This window comes from Zootoca vivipara, chromosome 9, assembly GCF_965207765.1.
Source record: "Zootoca vivipara chromosome 9, rZooViv2.hap1.1, whole genome shotgun sequence".
NCBI lineage: Eukaryota > Metazoa > Chordata > Lepidosauria > Squamata > Lacertidae > Zootoca > Zootoca vivipara.
In genome coordinates this window covers 22,059,810-22,082,240 of record NC_142592.1, presented here as the reverse complement: position 1 = coordinate 22,082,240, position 22,431 = coordinate 22,059,810, and the positions used below count along the sequence as shown (strand labels likewise).

Sequence of the window (22,431 nt, the reverse complement as noted above, 5' to 3'; positions counted from 1 at the left end):
CATGAATGCTTAAATATTTAAAGTTCTTTTGAAAACAAGAAAAGTACACATTCCTTTGAAGATCCTCCTGTTTTTAAACTACTGAAAATGGTCAAGGTAGAGAACAAACTATCAATTAGTTGAGTACCTCTCAATTAGTTGAGTAAATTCAGGACAAGCTAAAGCATACTAGTGCATGGATGAACGAACACAAAAACAAGACAGTCATTGGCACCAGAAGCTCATCATTTACAGACACATGACTAAATTGGATATAGTGGCTTCTTTGTTTTCAGCTGTGCAAACAGAGTTATCAATGAAAGTTGAATATGACCATTTAAATTGTAAAGCACATGTATAAAATTTCATCATCATATTTAGTTGAGTAAGAAGAATAAGATATGCTGGATCCTTTCCAACAAGTTGTATCATGGAAGCTATATAATCAGTGAAAAGTAATTTTGTGCACAAAACACAAGATACTACTCTCCTGTAGCACTATTTAGAATACAAGGTATTTACAGAGCATCCCCTATGCTTAAAATTAAGTTCTGTGTTAAATGGAGCTTATTTTCTAGTAGCTACTGTACTGTATGTTTAGAATTGCAGTCTTAGGTGCAATCCATACCAACATAGGTGAGCCTAATTGACATTGAAATCAACAACCAGACTTCATATTTAGATGCTTCAGCCACATTGCTGTCAATAGGACTTAGGTCCTATTTTCTCAGGAATGGCCATAATTACTAGATAAGACACAGGTGAAATGTTTTAGATATCCCTGTTTCTGACTCTATATTAGCATTATTTAGTATTCAATCATTTTAATGGGGTTGCCACACTGGAAACAAATCAGCATCTGTTAAGTAAATAATTTGCTTTACAAAAATAAAAAATCAGCCACAATGCAAGTGTTCATGCTTATTTCACTATGTGTCTTCAGGCTTACAATTTAGGAGCACGCTACAAATTGCTTTGTAGCCAAAAGTACTGTGGAAATAACTGGTGCCCCAGCCAATAACTATTTAGAATGGAGTGTCTCTACATAGACAGTCTGACTCCTGTACCAGCACAAGGTCACTGTAGTCTCACATTACAATGATGCTGGGATCAGCTTTATGACACTGTTATAAGCACATACGCCAGATGTAGAACTATAGGCTGGGCTGAATTTAAATATACTAAGCCTGTATATTTAAGTCCCAGCAGGAAAGAGACATTTCTGTAATTTAAATTTCCATTCAGACTCTTATCTTGAAGGTTTTTCCAGTGTGAGAGCTGTTACTTTCTCCATGTCAACCTGCTGCTTTGAGATTCAAGGATAAACTGATACAAAACCAAAAAGGGGTTTTGTATTTTTTTTTTAAAAAAAAAATTACACTGACTGCACAATATGTTTAGCCAATTCAAGAAGTCAGTCAGTCTAGAGGTCAAACTACTTCAATATCTTCATTCATTAACATTTTGGAATTAATTCGACAGCCATTTACAATAGTTTTACCATATATTAAATTTTTAAAATATAAATTCTGACAACTGTATATTCCCAGGCTTAGCGAACAGGCATAACAATGAATAACCCACCTACCCCACCTGACACTATAATGTTTTCTTTTTATTTGGAATGATACATGCATTTGAAAACTAATAGACGGATACACAGTTACTGTGAGAAAGAACAGATCGAAAAGAGCAACCAGCAGAAGAAATCTTTTTAAATGACTTTTCCGATTAATTCTCAGTACCAAAATTAAATGAGTCGATGCAGTCGTGGTTTTTTTAAAAAGACAAATAAAAAATGTGTTTTTGACCTCTCTTGCTTCAATTCTCATTGAAGCCCTCTAGTGGACATCACTTACAACACCATCCTATGCATGGTCTACTCAGAAGTGGGTCCTGTTGAATATGCTCCCAAGTGAGTATAAGACTGCAGCTCAAGCACTGCAGAGCATCAAATCATTCTGAGCAGAGATGCTAAAGAACTATCTTCTATACGGAATCCATATCATTCTACACACCCTGACAACTTAAATAACCCTTAAATATATATTTTCCCAGCTCCATCTGTAAAAAATTATGCTCAAATATTTGCTCCAATCAAACCATCCATTTACAAATACAAAAACACATCAATATGCAATTCTTGATCATTTTTATAGGACCAAATAATGCCACTGGGACTCACTTACACTGCCTGCCAAACAGATTGATATTCAATTCGTCGTCCTGACCTATAAAGCTCTTTCAAATTTTGATCAATATCATCTCTGGTTGCTGCCTCTATATGCACAAGATGACATAAGTCATCAGATATCTTGCTAGTCTCAGTTGCCAGCTTTGCCAAAGCAGCCAAGCTATGTGCAATTATAGAAGGAAACCATAACAGAAATATACTAGTGCTGCTTTTCAACACACCTTATCTTTAACTATGGCCCACAATCTGAAGATTTAATTTAATCTCATTTAATTCAGATGTTCCTCTACTGTGACCTTAATTTGTCCCTCCCTACTTTAAAAAAGAGGGCGCCGGTGGTGCTGTGGGTTAAACCACAGAGCCTAAGGCTTGCCGATCAGAAGGTCTGCGGTTCGAATCCCCTCGATGGTGTGAGCTCCTGTTGCTCAGTCCCAGCTCCTGCCAACCTAGGAGTTCAAAAGCACATAAAAATGCAAGTAGATAAATAGGTACCACTACAGCGGGAAGGTAAACGGCATTTCTGTGTGCTGCTCTGGTTCGCCAGAAGCGGCTTTGTCATGACCTGGAAGCTGTACGCTGGCTCCCTCGGCCAATAAAGCGAGATGAGCGCCGCAACCTCAGAGAAAATTTGGTGGTCATTTTACCAAAAATCATGCCATCCTACCAAGGTAAGGTCATGTTGCCCCATACAAACAGCCGTCAGTCAACCAGAAGATGTTCATGCAAAAAAGAATGCACATTCATGCTTCTGCTACTTGTTGCTAATATGTGGAAAGAGCACTTGTACATGAATAAGCTACACATGCATCTGGAGCTAACATGGAGGAAGATGTGCCAAAAGGATTCCCCCCCCCATCAATTACACTGTGCATTCACTTCCCCCCCGCTATGCACTCAAGTGATTTAGATCATAGCTTTGGCCCTACATATGTTGTTGGAGTCCTGGAAGGCCAATGCTTCCTCAGCCCTGCTTTAGACCATATAGACGGGATTACATTTATGAAATGTTGAAGCACTATGAGCTATTTATTTTACCTGGAGAAGTGACAACTAAAATTATGAAAATACAATCACTGTCATAGTATGGTGAAAGAGCTAAATTTTAACTATGTTTTCCATTTCAAAGCAGAAGAACAAGGCTGATAATTACTTTCTCGATCTATATTCAGGTATGTATATAAAGAGCACTATGCCATTCATGGTCAGAATAAGTGTCACAGGTACATGTAGAAACCACAACTCTATTTGTAGTGATCTCATTTCACTTTCAAGGCGATAGGCATTCTTATTTTCTTTTCAATATCTGAGATTATTTCTCTTGCAGTCTTCAGTAGTTGTGATCTCAAGTAAAATTACTTTTCTCTTTTTCCTGTTTGTCATAAGTACTGTTGCAACACATGGTACATTAGAATTCAACAGTAGCTTCAGCATTGTGCTAAAAAAAAAAAGAGTATAAATATGTCAGTCTCCAATTTCCTTAGACACAATTACAAATGCAGAAAGCAGAGGGAATATGACAAAGTTTAATGCAGCATGTTTATTTAGTGTTCATATGTATTTCATAGGTCACATATTCCCATGTTTCATATCTCCTCACAAGCACTACGATGTCATGTCATGAAATTTCAATGTTCATTAGCAGAAGTATGACCTCCACGAAGGGGCTCATTTTCTGTTGCTTTCAGACCATGTCATCAAGTTGTTGTTTTTAGAACTCATTGGCATTTCTATCCAAGCCATCCCCAGCTCCTGTGTGTCTCATTAGGGGCATCTGATGAAGTACTGCCTACACTCTTTATAGGAATCATGATCTACACCCAATTAAAATGTTCCTGCCAGTCCACTTAGGTCAGAAAAATGTGAGCTAGAGGGAGCAGTAAAGTGGAAATGTCAAAACATAGCAGTTATGTTCAGGGCTTTAACTTTCAGACCAAAGGGTTATTGCTGAATGTAACATGGCCAGATAGAATCCTCATCCTTTGTAAATCTAACAAAAACAAAACCAATACAAGTCTGTACTCAACAGCCAGGCTTTAGGGCTTTATATGAAAAGTAAAGAAACCCTAACTAGACTTTCATTGCTCCCCCCCCCAGTACCCCAAAGCCTGAAGGGACTTGAAACAACGAGTGCCAATGAACTCAGCATCTCTGATATTGGTAGTGAAAATCACAAAGAACAAAGGCACTATGTTGATTAATCCCATCTGGTATTCCTAAACCTAAGAACAAATTCCCTATAGCAAGTCTAGGTAACAGGGGGTGGCCAATTTAGAGGGAGGAGGGAAAGAAAACCTCCTGATAACAATCATCATCAATGAGCTCAAATTGCCCAGGGAGGGCAAGTATGCTTTCCAATTATTTTCCAGCATTGAGAAAGAACCATTTGAAAACTATTCCTTATTTCAAAATAGATGCATATTTTATATGACAAGATTTCCTGTATGCTAACAAGTATTCACATCTGCTATTATTGCCTCATAGCCACTGGCTTTAAATACAGCATTTAAAAATTAAATTAAATCACCATCATATTAAATATGCCTACAGTCATCGGGTTTTGTTGATCTTTACAGCAAAGTTACATTCTTTCGATTACAAAAAAATATGTAATGTTTATTCTTTATTATCCTGGTACTACTTACTGGGGGACACTAACATTATTTGCCCAACAGCTCAAGCACCAATGACAAAACAACAACACAAACCACTCCTATATAAATCATTCCTTTCTGTATTATGTTATCCAGTGTTAATGGTTAGAGAGAATAGGGTTAATGGGAGAGAATAGGGTTCAAATCTTCACTCACCCATGAAGCTCATTGGGTGACCTTAGGCAAGGCACAGTTCTTCAGCCCAACCCAATTTACTGGGTTGTTGTGAGGATAAAATGGAGAGGTGGGAGAACCATGTATATATACCACCGTAAGCTCCTTGAGAGGAAAAGTGGACTATAAAGGTAATACTAACTAAATAAATAAATAATTTCATTTTCCACTCCCAAAATTATATTTCTATTTTATAATTATACACATCAGAAACCTGCAATGGTCAAAACTAACAAAAAACAACAACATTTGATTAGATCCAGAATACCTTTTTCTAGAAGCAGAAGAGTTCCTAACATTCATGAAAGGGACTGAGATCTGATGGAAGTTTCCACCGGTGGGAGGAGATAGTTGTTTACCAAGCAGGAGAGAGTATAAATAGTTTACAAAAATTATCCTAAGATAACAAATCCTTTCTTTGTTTCAGTGTGATAAGTATGATAAGGTTGTTTCAGAGGGAGGGCTCATTAATGCAACAATTGTAACTAAAAAGTGAAGAAAAGCAGCGGCCAGGATTAAAGACTCCTTACTCACCGGTTTCACACAAATTGGTGACAGCTAATTTCTTTAGCTGGTGAAGCTAGATTCGTCCAGGCTAAGCTACTCACAGACTGGAGCACCCCTACAGAAGGACCTCATTGCTAGGCACCGAGTACACCAAGGCTAAAATGTATTGCCGTTCTCTCCAGCTTCCACAAGGGGTAAGTTATTTCATCTCTTCTACTAGCCTGACCCAGTTCTTATTTGCAGCCAGAGTAGAAAATGACAAGCAGGTTGAAGAAAAAGCTGAGGACAAGTCTAACCTCACTCAGGCTGATTGGAAAAGGTAGTAAAGCACTTCTATCCTTACGTTGTTCTCCTCTGTGTATCACACCTCACAATGAGATGGTATCTAAATCAACTGGGCCAAGTTTTGGGGGCTGAATAGAATCATGCTGCAAACCACCTGATTTTCACCCTGACATAAAGATCCCCTGGTGTAAACAAGAGCACAGACATAGGTCATTATTTCAGGCATGCAAGAGAAAAGGGTAGATAAGAATTCAGTGCTAACAGAGTAACATGAGATAAGCAATTCGAAAGGTGTGACATACACACACTAAGATCCAAATCACTGTTGAGTTTTACCTTAACTTCTTAGGCTAAACAGAACTACTCAAAATTAACCTCATGGAGATTTATGCTCAGAATGCCCAAAAGGTGTTTCTGCAAATAAACATACTTTAACTATCCGATTGCTAGAAATTATGGGAATCAATTCCAAAGAGTGTGAAAACAACCACAGGGCAAAATTTTTAAGATGCTATACGATTCATTGGACAAATAGCAATTATGTGGCTTGAAGCAATTCTGTGAAAAGGAAAGGTTTGTTTCCCTAAGTATTCACATTTTTGAATTGGGTTTTCTTAAAGGACCTCTCAGCTTTTAACAATTTATATACTGTAATTGCTTTTTTAAAATTCCATATTTTACTGTGTGTGTCCCCAAAACTTTGGGAGTGATGAGTTATTTATGTTCACTTAAGTATAAAACAGCTTTTAAATAAGGCTTCTTACTGCTAGGCAACGATGCCTGCTTGTAAAGTAGTGAGATTATGCAGCAGTCTTGCCACTTTCCTCAATTTATAAACAGATAGCTATTTAATTTATGAAATTGAAATAAGATACCCACATTTTCACAATTGAAAAACCTAACAGATAAAGTCCATTTAGGATTTACATAAATTTAAATAATTTTGTAGCCCTTATGAATTCCATCTTTGTAAAAATATCAATTTGCTTTATTTTCCTAACATTATTATTCAAATATCTATCTCACAGCTAAAACAATCCACAGGCCAATCCCATCTTGTATACAATTTAGCTGGATGATAGATCTCAAATAAACTCACAAAACAAGTAAATATAATGAATTTATAAATATATTTGATAAAATTAAGGAAATTTATTCACTGCCATATCCAGCACTACTTTAAATGATTTTTGCTTAGGGGTGCCATTGTATAAAATTGGCTTGTTCCTCTTATAGACTGCAAATGTAAAGGACTATGAACATTTGTTTTGTAAGAATTCTATGGAAATTATAAAAAACCCACATTATTATCAGCTTCTCTCTCATAAAATTCAATCATGCAAATATTTAATCAGGGACATGTGAGATTCACCATTTGACAGTATCAGCAACAGCCAATAATGCCCTCAGGTTCTGATACATATTGACTTTTCTATTACTTTAGTGGCAGATATATGCAAAGCAGGACATTAGAAAAAATGACCTACTTTTCAGATCTTATAGTCTCCACTTATTCCTTCCAGTGATAACCTTTGATTTCTCTCTAGGGATAGATCATTGCCCAAAGCGCAGAAAAAGAAAACAAACACAATCCTCTCACTTTCAACGCGATAAACTCAATTATATCCCTGTGAAAAGAACATCCATGGGCACACCACGGAGGACACCATCTGTCAAATACAGTACTGACATTTAGATAGCATCTCAAAGAGAAATTAAATGAAAGATTGCAGTATCCAATTATGCAGACCTTCATAACAAAGCAGAATCAACATTATAGAATGTTGATACTACGGATTATACTACAGATACAAATTACAGCTACAGTCGTACTTTGGAAGTCAAACGGAATCCGTTCTGGAAGTCGAAACGTTCGGAAGCCAAAGCGTGGCTTCTGATTGGCTGCAGGAAGCTCCTGCAACCAATTAGAAGCCACAGAAGCCCTGTCGGACGTTCAGCTTCCAAAAGTAGTTCGCAAACCAGAACACTCACTTCTGGGTTTGCGGCGTTCGGGAGCCAAAACGTTCAAGAACTAAGCGGTTCGAAAACCAGACTGCAAAACTGAAGTAAGCCATCTGGGGGAGGGACCACTGGTAAACCAAATATTAGCTTACTGGGACAGTGTGAATGTGTAGGGTACTATACAGGAGCTTACACATTTGTGCAGTCCTATTAGCCATTGTTTTGCTTACTATGTCATGAGAACCAGGCCATTGAATTTGTTTTCACTAAAACATCAGTCTGCTTCTTAACTCTGTTCCTGTGGGGAATCCCATCATTTCAGGCTTTTAAGTAGGTTGCTGAAAACTTCCTTCCTTCTTCTTGATGCTCTCTCATGATTTACAGATTTTAATTGAGCTGCTGAATTTTTCATGCTTTTATTTATTTATTTTTTTAATGTTATGGTTTTACTGGTCATTCACTTTAGAAAGTTCTATGTGTATGGGAATCAAACACTTCCTTCTCCTGAAAGGCTTTTTGCATAGCCCCCATGATGAGACATTGCTCTTGCCATTTTCATACTAGAGATAATATAATTGTATCATCCAAATGACATACTCTGTAATTCAAGTTAGTAGAACCAAATGCAGCTTGTAAACAGATATAGATACCGAAGTTAAGGGAATTTAATCTCAGCTTTTCGAACTGGATAAGCAAGTCCCCAGTTACGCATCCTCTGCAGCATAACAGCCCCTTATAAACTTATAGGCAATATCAAATAGAGAATAGTTTGAATAGAAAAAAAACCGCAGTGTTGAACTTGATACAGTAGTCTAGTCACAAAAGCAGAAAGGTGTAAATATGTTTATTGCATTTAATGTTGTCTAGATCAGGCATCTTCAGCCTTTTCAAATTCAGGGCCCACTTTTAACCCAAACATGCATTTGGGAACCCATTTTGTAATCCTTTACCATATATTTCCATGGTAGTAGTTCTCCTGTTGTGAACTACAAGATCAGGCTGTGACCCATCAACTGAAGACCAGTGGTCTAGATCAGGCATCCCCAAACTGCGGCCCTCCAGATGTTTTGGCCTACAACTACCATGATCCCTAGCTAACAGGACCAGTGGTCAGGGATGAAGGGAATTGTAGTCCAAAACATCTGGAGGGCCGAAGTTTGGGGATGCCTGGTCTAGATGATTAACCACTATGCTCTTAGTATTGTGCTGCCTCCTCTTCCAACCTGCAGAAACAACTTTCTGGGTGGGGCAGATCTGCTGTGCTAGCTTCCAGCAGATGGGTTCACTGTTGCTTATTGGGATAGGCAGCAGGGAGGTTGATGTGGTGCAATACAACAGCAGGAGCACCAGACCTCCCCATCATCTTACCCCTCCCAGTAAGCAACAGCAACCCACCTGGCCAGTACGCTTCCTCCCACCTGGAAAGCCTCTTCTGCCAACCTGACAACTTCTCCCACCTTTCAGTCTTTCCCACAAGGGGATTTGTGTAGTAGCAACTCTCAAGCTGTATGATATATTTTGCCATTCATTCTTTATTTGCTGCTGCATATCAAGGCAAGGGCACTGGCAGCTCCAGGTTTTATGGCACCCTTAGGAAGGACTCAGTGGATGCACTTTCCAGAGTGAGCTTCTTCCTCTGAACTCATTCAGTTGTCCTCATCCTCTCAGCCCAGTCTGCACCACTGCCCAGAAAAAGCGGGCAAGATGAGCACAGGATGCTCTATTTCCATGATCTAAAAAAAAAGTGTGATCAGCCAGAGAGCAATGGGGGGAGAGGAGGAGAGGAAGAGGTGGCCTACTAGACTGGGGACCTGGGCAAGTGCCTAACAATGACAATCCCTGCAACCCTGAACAAGAGAAAGTATTTTCAATCCTTTCTTCTTTCAAAAACTACTTCTGAAAAGCTGCAGAGGCAACCACCCACTCCTCAGCTGGTGTGGATGAGCACATAAAGTTCTATGGCCTTATGGCTGTTTATATCTTCCCTTCACCCTTTGGGGGGGGGAGGACAAATTGATGCTTTTCCCAAAGAGGAAACACAACAAGAACTTGTCTCTCAAAGACAATATTGTAGTATGAGGCAAGGGAGTAATTTCCTTACCCGAATCCTCTGCCAATTCCCAAGTAGCATTACTTACAAGTCTTACTTCTTTGGGCATTTGAAAAGGAAGCACCTGCCAATTTCTACTGGGTAAATAAAAACAGCACAGAAATGCAGCTTTGTATAGGAAACTCAGATTATGGGAAACAGTTTTTAAGAACAGAAAAAGACCCCCCAAAACCAACCCTCTAAAAAAAACACGTGGGCATATATAGGATGTTTACTGCAGAACATTGCCCTAATAGCTACAAAGAAACAATGATCTAAAAAAAGGACCCAAAATTAAATTTGTCTTTACCATTGGTAGTTAATAACTCATTCACACTGAAAATCCATATTTAGCTATGACTACTGTATATGTTCGCAGAAATTAATCTGTGTGGGGTTTTGTTTTGTTTTGTAAACCAACATTTATTTGCACTTCTCGGCAAATTTATAGTTGTCCCCAGCTTAGACAGTTGCTGCTTTGCTTAGATAGCTTCAACCACTCTGATTAATATAAGAATTAACGGCAGATCATGTCCTCTATCACAGTTAGGCTGAGGCATTTAAGGCAAAATATTCCTCCTGCTCTCCTCTGCTGTATACTGTACTATACTATACTATACTATACTATACTATACTATACTATACTATACTATACTATACTAGTGGGAAACTTGTGGCCCTCCAGATGTCATTGGACCACAACTCCCATTTGTCCCTGATTGTGAGCTTCCCACAAACACCTGGTCACTTTGAGGATGTTCAATTAGTTGTGCCTTTAGCATCTTCTTCCAGCAAGGATGTTCTTATTTTCTGTGGGAATGTTGTGGATAGTAGGAGAGGATATATTGCAGGAAGCTAGTTAATAGATTCGTTTGAATCTACTTAAGCAATCCAATCTGGCTTGTTCAGATTGGGTTTTGTTCCTGCTAAATCCCCTTTGTTCCCTTCTTAAAAAGAATAAAGACACAACAGTCTTCTTTAAAAGTAATTAAAAGTTTACTTACATTCAGTTCACAGTAGGTTCCCTGAAGGCAGACTTTAGCTTGTAGTTACAGAATAGAGTTTGAGTTCATCCCATATGGGGATTGAGCCCATGTGCTGCTGGCTGAGAGCCAGCAGACAGCAAAAGCACCGAGATCAAGAGTCGGAGGGAGATGGCTGTGTGACTGGCCCTTTTACAGGGTCTCACAGGGTCACACCCCATCTACCTGATCACATGCAGGGGGGGATGCTCCAGATCAGGTGTGGCAGGAAGTCCTCCTGGCTGGAGTAACACCCCCCCCCCTTTGTGTCCACTCTGGGCAAACAGGAAGTGTTGTACTTGACTGCTTATGTTATATCTCACATTTTCCAGCCAGCAGGGCCAATGAAATTGTTTTCATAGGCAACCTATGGAAATGTTACCATGAACATTGAAGTTGTTACTTAAATCCTTCACTTAAATCCTCTCCTGGTGGGGCAAACAGCAATCTGAAGAGCTGTTGCCTGAACATGTGTTCAGCAATTTGTTCTAGCATATTATATTTTATTTGTTATTCTTATCATTATTTTGGATGACACTTGTGGTATACAATCCTAAGTATAATTACAATGATGCACGTCCCTCTGGTGGTCTATGTAAACATGTTCATGACTGGGCAATTAATGTCTAAAGGAATGACCAGATACTAATATTCTCTAAATGCTACCAATGAGAAATTTGAAAACCAACATTCCTAAGAGCTTTGGAAGCTAAATTTCCAAGGTTTAAGTGCAAGAAAATGGCCACGTGTCCAGCCTTCACTAACCTTGTACATACATGCTGCTTGTGGCTGATAAGAGTTGCATTCAAAAACCTCTGGAGGTTACCAGGTTGGGGAAGTCTACACTATTGACTATGGACCTAATGTTAACTCTCAATCTCTCATCTCTATGTTGCAACTGCCTGCCTAATTTACTTTCAGATGGATTTGAGGTGATAAAAGCAAGGTTGTAGAAGCTTCCAAGTTCCTCCAATCTGCTCCTAGACTCTAAAACCTAAAACAACCATCATGTGCAAAACTCTTTACAAACACACACAAACTGTTCACAAACCCTGTTCTTATCCTGACTTACCATTCTGTTTGAAGGGGTGTGAAAAAGGGAATAATTATCCAGCTGTGCACACTTAATGCTGATGTAATTCTAAATGGTAAATTGCAGCAACTCAGGACAGCAAACTACACTGACATTAGAGGCTTCTGTAGCAAGATTCATCAAGAGAAAACCTGTCAAGGAATAGAGCTCATCACTTCCTTTGAATTCTTCAATATAATATGCCAACACAGTACAGGTTTGTATAGATCAACCACACTTAAGGAACAGGGTCAGCTGCTTGCAAAATTCCCAAGAACATTTGACAATGCGAGAGTATGAATGGAATTGAAACAGCTGTGCTGGATCACAAACCCCAGGCTGTTTCAGTTACAAACCTTTCTTTATGCTTTTAAACGTGTGCAGTATTCAGATAAATGTGTAATATGTCCTCATTTCAAGTAGTATGCTTCAATCACATTCAGTTTGCCTTTTACTCCACCCCATTCTTATAATGAAGTACAGATCAAGCTCTCCATTTCTGTTGCTTTGCTTATCACAATAATAAGGTTTTGAAAAGGAAAACATATACAGTATATTATAAAGCAGAAACATTATAATAAGTTCGGTTCAGACTTCTGCAGGAGAAAAAATACCCTTAAAATCACCTCATCCTTAAAAATGCAGACATGTATAAGTACATATTTACCCCTCATCATTAAAAATGCAGAGCTCTAGACCAGGGGTCAGCAATTGAGAAGGCGGATTGAGAAGGCGATTGGGCCACATCCGGCCCCCGGGCCTTAGGTTGCTTTCCCCTGATCTAGACACACTGCTGAGTTCAGTGGCATTTACTCCCTAGTAAGTGGGTTTAGGATTGCAACCTTAATGACCAGTTTCCCCTAAAGGCTATTCATTATGCAAATTCAACAAAACTCCCCTGACGTATGCTGCAATTTACAAGTCTAACCCCAGTGTGTCCTTTATACAATTAGGAGCAGCTCACTACTGTAGTTGCAAACATTTCTAATCTCTTATGGAATGTCATAATCTAGGGTTGCCATATTTCAAAAAGTGAAAATCTGGACACAAAAAGACATTTTTGAGCTATTTTTTAAAGAAAATTCACCAAAACCTAAATTTCCAACATGGGTTGCCATATGTCCAGATATTCCCAGACATTCCAACGATTTCCGCCAAGACACTGTTTTCGACGGCCACATCCCGGCTATGTCCAGGAAATTCCGGGTGTATGGCAACCCTACATAATCTTCTACAGGAAGTTCATTGAAGGGAAGGGAAGATTGCAAAATTGCTAGATGGTCAACTGGCCTACCCGTTTCTAGATTGGTAACTGTATTATTCAGTTGCAACAATATACTGTATTGTGATACCTTATACTTTTAAGTTCACAGGAAGCCCCTTAAAGGCAGTGGCACTCACTGGTGCTGACAGGAAGCACTACTTGCAAAGAGACAATTGGGAGTTCACTTTGAGCTCTGGGATGTGGCTGCCTCCTCCATACCTGTTGCAATGCACAGGCTAAGCTTTCACGCCTTGCAGATAAATATTATATAATTTACTACTGTACCAGATCAAACAGCAGCTACAGACACACCTATAGTTTCTGTTCATTAATTGGCTGTCCTACAGACATCCTACTTAGTTACTGTGAAGTTTTAAATTGCCACGCGGCCAGACAAAAGCAATTGTATCTTCCCGCGCCTTAAAAAAAAAAAAAGATATGCAGAAATTTGCAGATAAACCTCTTTACAGAGGCGATAAACATGGCCAGCCCAAGTCATTTTGGCACCTGAGACAAACCACAGAAAGGTGCCACAGAAAGGAGGAGTCAGTGAAGATCTACATCAGGAACAAGGTGAAAGGGGGGTCAAATCAACCTTACCTGATGGTTAGAGTGGGAATAGAAGACCATAAAGAGAGATTTGCCCTAATAGCTATCTTAGGAAGCAGACAAATATGCTTTTATTTTCCCAAGCATTCATTTATTAAAATTATATGCTGATTTTATGATGTTTAATATTGCCATGGTCTTACTATATTTGTTTTATTTTTATTTATTTTTGAAGGGCAGCATATAAACTTTAAAAATAAAATCAGCCAAGGTTAAATAAAAATAAAGATGGAATGAAAGAGATTTGGCAACAGGGCTTATACTATGACATGATACAACTGTATCACACAAACAAAATGTATCTGATATTGTTCTTAATTAAATGCAGACAATAATGATAGTTTCAGAAGTAACCAGGACTGGAATACATAGAAACAAGTATTAACTGTATTTACAGGAAAGAGGGTGGAGTTATACGTCAAGATCACAATTTGTGGTGAAGAAATAAAATATGTTACAGCAAGCAGCGATTATTTATTTAAGAGAAAAATGGCTCTAGTATCAGCCGCTCATTCAAAGTAAGTGCAAGAAGTAATGGCTCTGAGATGTCTATTTATAACTATTAAAAATGGAAAACCCAAGGAACTCCCTTGAAAGCTGTGGCAACAAAGCATTACATTAATGGAACTGTATACACTAAATTAAAGCCATAAAATCTTCTACTCCTGTCTCAGTTGGGAATATGAAAGAAGAATATTCTTGAAAAATACCCGAATCCATTTGGTTTGGGGTCTGGGAAGCCTAGTGGATCCCACAGGATCCCACCATCTCTACAAAACAAGTTTAAGTCATCCTAGTAGCATAGTATTTGTATGGTGCTTTGTTATTTAGTCGTTTCTGACTCTTCGTGACCCCATGGACCATAGCACGCCAGGCACTCCTGTCTTCCACTGCCTCTCGCAGTTTGGTCAAACTCATGTTCGTAGCTTCGAGAACACTGTCCAACCATCTCATCCTCTGTCGTCCCCTTCTCCTCCATCTTTCCCAACATCAGGGTCTTTTCCAGGGAGTCTTCTCTTCTCAGGAGATGGCCAAAGTATTGGAGCCTCAGCTTCATGATCTGTCCTTCCAGTGAGCACTCAGGGCTGATTTCCTTCAGAATGGATAGGTTTGATCTTCTTGCAGTCCATGGGACTCTCAAGAGTCTCCTCCAGCACCATAATTCAGAATATTTAGAATATTCCAAACACACAGTATTACTTTGTGTGATTGGTGACTGTTATTATCCCCAAACTGAGATTGAAAAAGGTCAAGGCTGGCCTTCCAAGACCACCAAGTGAAATGATGCTAAATGTGATATCCAATTTAGGGGTTTATGGCTCATGCCCTATGCTTCGCTAGCTCTCTGTACTTATTGTTGCATCAAGATTTCAACTTTTCTAAACCTCAATAATATCCCTATAGGCTTCAGCAATGAGCTCCCTTAAATCTTGGAACCTTCCAAAATATCTAAGAGTCATTGGCTGTATGACTGACTGAACACTTAAAACCCAAACTAGGTGGATCTCTTCGTTATCTGTTAATATCACGGGACTTTACAAAGGCAAATCCTTTTCATGCTTCTCTTCTTCCTGCCTCCAGTTCATCTGGGCATCATAGCAAAACTAAGAACTTGTTCTCCAAGTAGGTGACCTCTTAAGAATGATGTTCAGGGCAGCTAGCTAGCTATAAGATATTCAATGCTGACAACCCCTGAAGAATGAGTATGATAAAGAGTGTTAGACCTGGGAAAAGAGTGGTTTAGGTTTGAATCTTACCAGGTGTCCTTTTGGCATCTCCCATGCTATGCTATCTCACAAAGCAGCTATAAGCGTAAGAACTCAGAGAAACTAAAGTATGTCGTTCTGAGGGGAAGATACAAATGCAAAAAACAGAATGAGTTTTGTGGGAAGTTCCCTCTGAAACCATCTATCCCAGATAGGCTGTCATATGAGCAGAGAAGACACAGCATTAGATGCCACTCCTTCTGAAATGCACAGAAGTATCACCCAAGCAGTTATAGTAGTGTGCTCAGGAGAACCAACTCTCCCTCTAATCTTATTACATTGGTGCTGTGTGGGGGTAGACTTGTGCTAGTGGGCCAAAAGTTACATGCAAAAACCACACTCTTGTATTCAGTGTTAACACAATCAGAAATCAGTACACCACCTTAATTCCACATTCAAATCAGTAATGGTTAGACTCCCATCCCCAGTTTGCGTATCTGCATGCATTGGAAGTGTGGAAGAAAACTGCCATTCAGCTTCCATACCAAGATGACTAAAAAAAAGATTTAACTTTCATTAAGCTATTGTAGGTATGGTTCCTTGGAATGCTGGGTAAAGTATGCAGGCTTTTCTTTATGCTCAGGGTCTTTTTGCCATTTCATCCCTTTCTGTCCACTCAGATAGCTGACTAGTAAGGCCACCTTCTTTTCAACCAGTAGTTACAGTATTATTGACTTGTGCATAACCTTGCTTGTCCCTGTTCTGTACCTGGAGAACACTACAGTTTTGATTATACAGATCGATTGGGGGGGGGGGTTAAAGGAAGGGGTCCATTCATTCATTCATTCATTCATTCATTTTCTATCCCATCTTTCCTCCAAGGAGCTCAAGGTGGCACACATGGTTACCCCTCACCCATTTTATCTTCACAACAACCTTATGAGGTAGGTTGGGCTAATAGAAAGTGACTTGCTGACGACTACCCAATGAGCTTCATGGCCGAGTGGGGCTTTGAACCCTGGTCTTTCAGGTCTGAGTCAAACACTCTAACCACTACACCTCACTGGCTGTCCTCATGAATGATCCTTCCTTATGGCTCTATGAGCTCATCCAATATAATAAATCCAAGGTGATCACTCTTACCCAACCTATTGACAATTGCATAAATGGTCAAGATATGTAGGATTACATTTTCAATGTTTGCTCATTTATAGGATTCATGTGTGTGCATTTTTTTCTAGCTTGGATCTGAACATGTTCTGTTTACAGGACTTCCAAGTTGCAGGGCAGATTATGCATAAAATCAGAGAATTTCAAATAGACACCCAAAGTGTGGTTTCCTTTTTTTTAAGAAATTGAACCACCACCACCCCCCCAAAAAAATTACTTGCATAATCCTGCTAATAAAGGAATCCCTTCATTTTTTTTAATGGCATTATATTTAACTATTTACTGCATTTATATACCAGATTCCTGTCAAAGCAGTTTACAATTTTAAAACACCCAAACAAATGAATGGTATAAAATGCAGACGAGGTCCTCACCGGTGGACTGATTGTGAGAGAGAATCCCTAACCCAGGATTCCTTGCTTCTGCCTTCTCTCAGGGCACACGAAAACCTTAAACAGCCCTAGAGAAGATTGGGTTTTTTGAGGCCAGAACTGTATGTTGAAGACAGAACTTAGGGGTTTCAGAGGAGAAAGGCAAGGAAAAACACATTGGCAACCAGCAGAAGAAGGCCCAAGTAAAGGACCCTGGATGTCCTAGTGCCTTCATATGAAAACAGCAAGCTCTTGTGTGGCATAGTGTTTACCCCCCTGTCATTATAGCTCTAAGGTCATCATTTACTGCTTCCAACCCTTAACAGCCCATGGTCTTGACTGGAGATGAAAACAGTAATTTGGAAAGGTTTTATACCGAAGCCATTCAAGCTTATTTCTACGTATTGCACTTATTTAGTATGAGTGTGGTGCAGCTGAAATTCAGCAGTAGCCAATTCTGGAAGCAATGTCTCTGTTCTCTCCAGCAGGTGTTACTATAACATATACACTGCAACGTTTGCACTAACGGGCAATTTTTAACAGAGTAACAGTAATAATTGGGGGGGGGGATGCATTTCATCCAAATGCAAATTGCAAATTATGTAAGACATATAAACCGTTGGACAAAAAAAAAGTGAGATAGAGACCAAACCTGCCTTCTGGAATGCGAACAGCCTTTACACAAGATGCCTGCAGAACTACCACAGCAGTACCAAAATGGATGTGTGAATTACATTAATGCTGCATTATTCATTTATATACCAGAGGATATCATAGACATTAAAGAGAACGGCACTCCTTATATTAGGCTCCTGTAACTCAACTATTTCTGTGCCAGCCCAGGCCAATTTTATGTAACAGGATTTTAAAAATGAAGTTTATGTTGAATTATATGATCCAGTTCCTGCTTTGTATATGCAACTCCTTTAGGGTTGAAATGTTAACAGCAACAATGAGGATGTGTTGAAGATTATCTTCAGGGATAGTAGCAATAACAATTTGAACAGCCCATTTCATCTGCCTTGTCACTGATTTTACCAATTTCTGTAATGTACCTTTCATTGTATCATTGGCTAACGAACCCTTTCATACCAACCTGCCTCCTATCAAACAAATATTGTCCCAATGGATCATTTCCTTACAGGGGTGAAAATCCTAAACGAGTTTCCTGCAGGGTCTCCCCAGTGAACACTCCCCTGAGTTCAGTCCTAGTAAATTAACAACTGATTAGGAATGCTTGTGTGAACATCACACACCCCCATACACTGAAAATGTCACCCCTGGGCGACATGGATCTTTTACGAAACCCAGCTTAAAGGATCTCCTCTCTCTTTTCTCCTTGGTGTTTCCCTGTCTGCAGCAGCAGATCTCCACAAGGTGCTCCTAAAAGCTGTGGCGCAATTGAGAAAACGGGAAAGCTCAGAAAGGAAGAAATAAAATCCATTCCTGCCACCTACATCGGCAACATGGATTTGTTTTCCCCATCATCACAGCCCTTGCAAAATAGGGAGAAAAAGCAGCAGCAGTCAAATACGTTATGTAGTGGCTGGAACTGGGCGGGTTGAATTGAAAGGTGAGAATCAATCGCCTCTCTTTAACTTCTGATATTCCAAGACTGAAAGGTGGGAAGGGCGGGGGGTGGGGGTGGGAGATGCATTGGGAAAAGCAAGATAAATATTGGCCAACTACATTGGATGAGGCAGCGTATAATCTCAGAGCAGCTACGTCTTTCTCCCACCCCGAACCGGCTGCGTCCTTTTAGCCGAGCTAATTGCTCTGGATATTGCAGTACTGCTGCTAAATCAAGCGGGCTGCTTGGGCTGCGGAGCTTCCCAGAGGAAACTTGCTTCATCCTTCTGTTGCGCGCGCGGCGGCAACTCGGCCAGGTTCTGCCTCCCCACAAGCCAGTATCTACGAGGGCGACTGAAAACGACCCATAAACCTGCGGACGCTTTTGGAGGCGCGCACATCTCCTGCTGCCTCAGTCAGAGCGACACTCCCTCAGAAAAGCTCGCGGAAGCAGCCCCCCCCCATCTATCCACCCACCCCTCACTCCACTCGCCTCCCCAGAGGTGGATAAATACCCAACCCAGCTCTTCGAAATCTCCCTCGGTGCGGATAACAATAAGAAGCCAAGTCCTACCTGTGCAGTGGCCGCGCTGCTGAGGGAAAAACGCGCGCGAGGTGCGGCGGGCGGGAGGGGGCTGCGCAGCTGGAGGTTTCCCGCGTTCAGCCGCAAACACCTGGGAGCGCCCTGCCCGGCTTGGCTTGGCTTGGCTAGGCTTGGCTGCCTTGCTCCCCTGCGCACGCGCCCACCTCCCTCCCTTCTCCTCAGCGAAGTCCACCCCCCAAAACGCCTTGACAGTTGCCCGCCTTTGCCTGAGGGGGCTGTGGGCGAACCGAGCTGATTGGGGCAAGAGCGGGAGGGGGGCCGGGGGGCGGTTGCGGAGCGCGAGAGCGCCGGGCAGCGATTGGACGCGGGTGATGTCACTCGCGAGCCTGGCAACGAGGGAAACGTTGCTGGGTCAAGGAAGGGCTTCGTCGGGTTGGGAAAGCAGAGGCAGCCTCACAGCTGCAAAGGAGCCGCGGGCGCGGAAGGAGGCGTGTGGCGGGGGCGGCAGGAGAGGGGAGGGGGGGGGGCTTTCCGCAGCGACACCCCGGAGAATGACGAGGCGAGGCAACCGGCGCGCTCGGCAGCGCCCACCCGCCCATCTATTCGCGGTGACACATTACTGCAGGTGCAAAGGCGGCGCGCGGCAGCCTTCGCTCCGCCTCCCTAGCGCGGGCACAGACCCCTCGCACATGCCCAGTGCCAAACTGAAGCCCGACTGAAGCTCCTGCCCTACCCGGAGTTCCCTTGGCTCTCTTGCCTGCGCCAGTAGCTTCTCTTTCCCCGCAAAGGATAAGGGCGAAAGGTTGCTGCTGTCTGTGTAGGTGCTGCTCAGCGGAACAGCAGATTTCGGAGCGGGATGACGAAGGAGGGTTGGTTATGTTGGGGGTGGGGAGGCTTCAGGAGGTGAGAGTGAGGGTGCTCAGAGGAGAAAAGAAGGCAAGTGTGGGTGAGTGGGAGTTAACCTGGGATATCATTATGCAACCACTCGGGAAAATTCCACAGTCTGCAGGAAAGTCCGGTTCCGCCCCATTCCCAACACACCCTGCCCCTTCTAAGGACAGGATTCTATGAGCCTGGGCAAAAATATATCATACCATCATCAAGGCATTCCAGATTCTCTTCTCTTCCAGGGAAATGTATGCCCCTAGTGGCACACACACACACACACACACACACACACACAGTCATAATACGGTACTAAATGCACATTTAGCATACAGGGGCGATTAAAAATAAATGCAAACCCGCATTTAATGTGTGCTTTGCCCCACATTTGCGATCTGTAAGCTCCACTGACACCCAAGCCACTTAATCTTCTCTCAACCTTAGAGGGATTCAGAACCAGAACTCTTTTAATCGTATCTAATCTGTACATTTTCACACTGTGGATATTGAATGTGGTTTTCTTTCACTATTTAGAAGTGGTTGATTTCAATAGAAAGACAACACTGCAGCAACAACAGCAACATATAGGTTCAGATTCCATAGCTACCCTGTGGCAAGAGGGCTCTCTTCCCACATCCTAGAGCAGGGATGGAGAACTCTGTGGCCCTCCAGATGTTGTTGGGACTCCAGCTCCCACAATTCCAGACTCTGACCATTGGCAATGCTGGTTGGGGCTGATGGGAGATGGAGTTCAGCAAAATCTGGTAGACTAACCACTCCATCCTAGAGAAACAGAGGTAGTAGCACTGCATGCTTATTCTTTTGGAAATTTAGGTCTCACGTGTACTGTCTGACCCATTAAATTATTTATCTATATCAAATATGGTTGTGCCAAGGTATAAAATAAACACAGTTAGCTCATTCCTTGTATACAAGTTCTACACCCAGCCTCCAGTTACCACAAAGAAATGTCACAGATTCACTGACTTCGATTCCAGTCCAAACCTTTTAGATATCAGAATGAGCCAGACATGCAAGGTCCACTTTTTGAATTCACTCCCTGATTCCAATCATTGCACTGCCATAGAAGTATATCTGGTGCTTGGGAGTGGTGACAAAAATATATCCAGGGATCTGGCTTATTATTTAAGATTTGAGAATAGTACATAGCCATGACCTTTCCCCCCCTCTTCTTCTTCAAACTTAAGCATACTTCTAGCTTGCACATCCAAAAAATTTGTCCTCCAGATTTTGGCTGTCTCTTGCAAGTCTATTGATTTGGAATGTACAGACTTCACACATATTCACATTCACTGTACATTTACTTATTTTGTGTTCTCTCTCAAGAAGGAACTTTTTGGGGAGGGATGAGGCTGTTCTTCGCTCTTGGTATCCCTTCCTGATATTTCTTTTATTTGTAACTTTTTCCTGCAGTCTTAAGAACACAAGAACCACCTTCTAGTCTAGCATCCTGGTCTCACAGTGGCTAACCAGATGCCTATAGGAAGCCCCTAAGCAGGGCCTGAGCAAAAGAGCACTAGCCCCACTTGCGATTCCCAGCAATTGGCATGTTGCCTCCGACAGTGGAGACAGCACAGCCATTGTGGCCAGTCTTCCTTTCCTAACCTATTCCGCACCATCCAATTCCATTACTGAGTCATTACATCGACTTTACCCGACTCCAAACACTCCTAAATTTCCCACCATATGAATGGATGATATGGATTTCACACAGTGCAATAATCTAAATGTGACCTTAATCCCTTTCATTGACTAGGTTCTTGAATCTACATTATAAGATATGTGCCACTTGCATAGGCAAAACCAAATTTGATTCCAAAAACCCCAAAGAAAATGTAACTGAACTGTTTACAAAAAATGAATCCATATTTTTTCCATATCCACAGAATCTGATTGTGCCACAAACCCCCAACTTCAATTAACCTACCAAATCATGAAGCAAGCAACAAGCAAACCCCAGACTGAAATGGGGCCAAGAAATGACCAAACTGCCTTTCACAAATGTGCTTGAAGTAGAATCTTTTGTCCTATTTTATTGCTTTGTAAATGGGAAAGCTATCACTGAATTTTTGCCAAACCATTTGCCCTTTCTGATTTGTAGTAAGAGGAGTTTTTTTTAATAGCCAATTCCTTCCTTTAGCCTTGTGCACATATATAAAAATTTATCTGTGGAAGTGCAGCCCTGAAGCACAGCTGTAACTTCTTGATTATGAATGTGCCAACTAATGTGTGGAGATATGCAAGTGTGGAAGTTTATTCTGCAGCAAAATGTTCATTGTGGGCATGTATGTTATAGGCAAAGAGAAGGTGGAAAATAATGGGTGTGTATTTTCACAGAAGAAGCACAGCACACACAA

The 22,431-nt window shown here is 41.0% G+C and overlaps 1 protein-coding gene across 6 annotated transcripts in view; it reads right to left on the bottom strand.

Moving 5' to 3' along the window:
- Positions 1-20,009, bottom strand: part of CNTN1 (contactin 1) — a 145,393-nt gene extending 125,384 nt beyond the window's left edge. For 3 of the 6 annotated variants that reach the window (XM_088652424.1, XM_088652428.1, XM_088652426.1), the window contains exon 1: positions 19,199-19,436. The gene's annotated coding sequence lies outside the window, so the exon portion shown is untranslated. Of the gene's footprint in view, positions 1-19,198 lie in introns of all 6 variants that reach the window. The other 3 variants (XM_088652425.1, XM_088652423.1, XM_035127315.3) reach the window with 3 other exon arrangements.
- Positions 20,010-22,431: the final 2,422 nt, after the last annotated feature.